Below are 5,002 nucleotides of genomic sequence, written 5' to 3' on the forward strand. Positions count from 1 at the left end.
AACAAAGGCGGAGGGGCAGGGGGCGGGCGGTAGGGAGGGTGGGCTACGCCTCGGGGCGCGATTGGTCGGCAGCAAGGTGGGCAGGGTGAGGCGGGGCGGGGCGCGGGAAGACGTGGAGGAAATGTGGAGAGCGTGCTGCTTCCTGCAGCAGAGCTTTGTAGAACACGTGTCATTAGCCAGAGCCCTGGGAAATACAGCTACTCCCTAACTCGGTGTGGCATGGGAGGATGCGAGACCAAAGAGAGACTGAAGACCCCGAGCCACACTGTTCGTGGGAAAAGGAGTGAAAGGGGCCCCGAAATCTACATCGTTAGTGGGCTTCTTGTTTTTTTTTTGTTTTTCCTGCTTGAGCAAATAAAGGTGCACATTTCATTACTGTGTAAACACTTTTTGGCTGGGAGGCAGGGGTGAGCATGCAAAAAGGTGAATCCAAAACTAGGATTTTGGGAAGTTTCTTTCCACTCCTTGCTCCCCATCCAAGAATAGGTCACCCAGATGCTTGCCTAAGCTTTGCCTGGAGTTGTTTATTCCTCTCCTGCTTATCTGCAAAAGAGGAACACCGCTAGGCAATCTAGTGGTCTATCTAGATCTAAATAAAGTCCTGAGGTTTCCGGTCTACACTACTTCAGAGGAGAAAACTAAGTTGAGATAGTGATTTTTGCATGTCAAAGGAAGTCTGCAAAGGCTTATGCCTGAAGCAGTATAAAAGACAAATAGGGCAAAAAACTAACAAAACTCAAGAATATTTTCCTGCATATGCAGATTATTTGAGTGAGGAAGAAAGTGAGTTATTCACACAGCTTAGCAAATACCTAACTTCAGATCTGTTAGGATTCTAATTATTTATCTGGTCCAAACTTTTAAACTTTCTTTTTAATCTTTTTGCTGACCCCCTAGGCTTCCTTGTCTTAAAAAAAATTTTTTTTAAAGATTTATTTATCTCCCCTTCCCCCGTTGTCTGCTCTCTCTTCATTCGCTGTGTGTTCTTATGTTCTTCTGTGTCTGCTTGCATTCTTGTCAGGCAGCACCAGGAATCTGTGTCTCTTTTTGTTGTGTCATCTTGCTGATTAGTCAGCCTTGGTATCCATGTAAATGGGGGAATTCCTAGGGCCCCACATGCATGCTCAAGACAGGACATATACATATAAAGCACCAGGGAAGCCTTATGCATCAGCCTCAAACTATCTCTAAATTCATTGTATTTATAAATCCTGAAGGAGAGCACCTATACAGGTCAATCTACAAAGACTATGAAAATTGTTTTCTTTTTTTCCTTTTTATTTTTATTATTTTTGTTAATTGTAGCATTCAAGGAAAGTTCTGTCATAACTCTAGATGGACATAAACTTAAGGAAAAGATGCCTCATATTCAAAATTCCCATGATAATATGTTAAAATATGACAATGTCCAGGTTTCAAGAAAGGATTAAAAACCATATAAGGAAACAAGATGTGATAGCCCAGGCAAGGCAAAGATTAAAGCATTAGAAACCATCAATGAGGAGGACAAGAACTGTGAAAATAATTTTTTTAAATGGTCTTAAATATGCTCAAAGAGCTGAAGTAATAAAAGGACAACTAAAGGAAATCAGGAAAATGGCAGATGAACACAAAGAGGATATTGATACAGAGATGGAAATTATGAAAAGAAACCTATAGAGCTGAACCCACAATAACAGAAATTAAAATTTCCCTAGAGTGGTCATCAGCAGAGTGGGGCTGGTGAAAGAAGGAATCAGTAAATCTGAAGATAGGATGATGGAAATCATACTGTTGGAAGAACAAAAAGAGGAAAGAATAAACAAAAGTTAACAGATGCTGAGGAACCTATTGGACACTGTAAAGAGTACCAATATATGCATTGTGGGATTTCCAGAAGAAGAACGAGAGAAAGGGGCAGAGAGAACATCCAAAGAAATAATGGCAGAAAATTTCCCAGATTTAACAAAATAAATGAGTATACACGTCCCAGACATCCAACGAACTCCAAACAGGATAAAGACAAAAGACTCATACCACACCATGTTACCAAAAAACAGTTGAATGCTGAAGATAAAAAGAAAATTCTGAAAGTCGCAAGAGAGAAGCAACATGTCACATACAAGGGAGCTTCAATATAAGAGTAAATGCATATTTCTCATTGGAAACTATGGAGACAGGAAGGCAGTGGGATGATATATTTAAAGTGCTAAAAGCAAAAAATTGCCAATTAAGAATTCTACATCTGGCAAAACTGTCTTTCAAAACTGAGGGAGGAATTAAGACATTCCCTGATAAACAAAAGCAGAGGTACCTCCTCACCCATAGATCGGCCCCAGAAGAGATGCTGAAAAGAGTTCTGCAGGTTGGAAGGAAAGGACGCTAGACAACAGACTGATAATAAATCTCCTGTGGTCATGATATGGGTAAATATAAATGCTAGTATTATTGTATTTTTGATTTGTAACTCCACTTTTTACATCCTCTAGCATCTAAAAGGCAAACGTAAAATGTCACGATCAATCAGTGGTTTTGGACTCATAACATATAAATATGTAATTTGTGACAAGAACTACATAAAGTGGGAGGACGGAGGTGTATAGGAACATAGTTTGAGTATACTATTAAAGTTAATTTGGTATCTAAGCAAATGAGATTTTTTTATAGATTCGGGATGTTAAATTTAAGGCGCAAGGTTACCAGAAAGAAAATATCAGTGAATATGCAAACTCATAGAGACAGAAATTAGAGTACAGATTGCCAGCAGCTGGGGGCAGGGGGATGGGGAGTTTATGGATAATGGTTGTAGGGTTTCTGTTTGGGAAGATGGGACAGTTAGTAATGGGAGCTTGTAAATTCACACTGAATCGTATACTTGGGAATTGTTGAGGTGGAAAGTTTATACTTGTTCACAATTTTAAAAACGTCACAAGGGGACTTCTGAGTAGATGGCAGACTAGAAAGACATGGGACTTTCTTCTCCTGCAGAAAAAATAGTTATAGGACAGGCTGCAATAGCCTGGAAAAAGATCTTCTAGGGTTTAGGACAACTGCGAAGCCTGGATACTGCACAGAGGAGAGAGTAACAAAGGAGGGGACTCCCGTGGCAGAACTGTGAGTTGAAACCAGCGACAGCTGCAGCTAGCACCCTCCCCCACACTAAAGACACTTTAGAGTACTCGGGTCTCTGGGCCTGTGGCTACAAAGGGGGCTCCAGGGATCCACCTCCCCAGGAAAAGGGAGAGAGAGGAATAACAGCCTAAGGCTGACTCAGCTTCTTACCCACAGATTTGGTCTGCTGCGTCCCACCAACCCTTCCATGTTGGGTGGGACCATGCCATTGCTTGCCCTGGGAGCCAGCATGGGACTGGAGACATCTGACCCCCTCAGTTTCCCTTTCTTCTAGCCAGGACTGATTGTTGAGGACTCAGAGGGGAGTGGAAAGATTTCCTACCCAGGAAAAGGGAGGGACTGCCTGAGAAGGCTGGAGAACTATCTCTGAGAAAGTTTGAATTATGAGACTCTTAGTCTCAGGCAGGACCCTCTATCACATTGATCCAGTCTGTATTGCAATACACTCTGACCAGGCATTGAACCGAGAGGGCTGCCAAAGAGCATCATTTGCTGGCAGACCAAGGAAGTGCACGTGAGAAAATTAAAATATAAGAGAGGCTTTTTTTGACCTTTCTAGCCCCCTCCTCCAAGAACCTAGGAAACAGGACTGCAATCAATTACTGAGTCCAGAGCCCAGTTTTGAACAACTAACAGGGACAATCCTAATGATCCATATTGAACAAAGAATCAAAGAGCAGCAGTAACACACTGCCTCACTAAATCCCTACAAAAGAGAAAGAAATTGAGCATCTGAGTAAACTACATCCTAATCAGATACTTACACATCAGTAAAAAGTTGAATCATACTAAGAAAACGGAAGACATGGTCCAAGAAGAGGAATATATCAAAGCCCCAGAAAAGACACAGGATTTGAGAGAACTAATTAATGAGATGTACACAAATTTCCAAAATCAAATTAATGAGTTGAAAGACAATATGGCTAAAGAGATAAACAACATCAAGAAGACATTGAGTGAACACAAAGAATTTGAAATCCTGAATAGAAAAGTAACAGAGGGAAGCAGATGTGGTTCAATGATTGAGCTCCCACCTACCACATAGGAGGTCCTAGGTTCAGTTCCTAGTGCCTCCAAAAGAAGACAAGCAAGTTAGTGTGCTTGACATGACAGGCTGGCATGGCGAGCTGACTCAACAAGATGATGCAACAAAGAGACACAAGGAGGAAAACATAATGAGAGACACAACAAGGCAAGGAGTGGAGGTGGCTCAAGCAATTAGAGGCTCAGTTCCTGTGCTTCCAAAAAGAAGATGAGCATACAACGAAAAAACACAGCAAACACAAATAATGAGGAGGTGGAAAAATAAAAAATAAATTTAAAAAATATATATAAAATAACAGAGCTCATGGAAATGAAAGATACAATCGGTGAGATAAAAAAACACATTAAAGGCATACAACAGCAGACTCGAAATGATAGAAGAATAAATGATAACAAAGACAGACAGCTGAAATTGAAGATAGAAAAGAACAGAGAGAGAAAAGAATGTAAAAATTGAGCAGGGGCTCAGGGAGTTGAATGAAAGCATGAAACACAACAAGATTTGTATCATGGGAGTTCCAGATGGAGAAGAGAAGAAAAAGGGGGCAGAAAGAGTATTTGAGGAAATAATAGCTGAAAATTTCCCAACTCTCACAAAAGAAATGAACGTACCTGTCCGAGAAGCACACCATACCCCAAACAGAATAAATCAGAATAGACCTACTCTAAGACACATACTACTAAGAATGTCAAATGTCAAAGATAAAGAATTCTCAGAGCAGCAAGAGAGAAGAAAACCCTCATATGCAAAGGATGCCCAGGAAGACTTAGTGTGGATTTCTCATCAGAAACCATGGAGGTGAGAAGATGGTGATATGATACAATTAGGATACTGAAAGAAAAAAAC

The sequence above is a fragment of the Dasypus novemcinctus genome, chromosome 5 (genome assembly GCF_030445035.2).
Source record: "Dasypus novemcinctus isolate mDasNov1 chromosome 5, mDasNov1.1.hap2, whole genome shotgun sequence".
In the NCBI taxonomy this organism is placed as follows: Eukaryota; Metazoa; Chordata; class Mammalia; order Cingulata; family Dasypodidae; genus Dasypus; species Dasypus novemcinctus.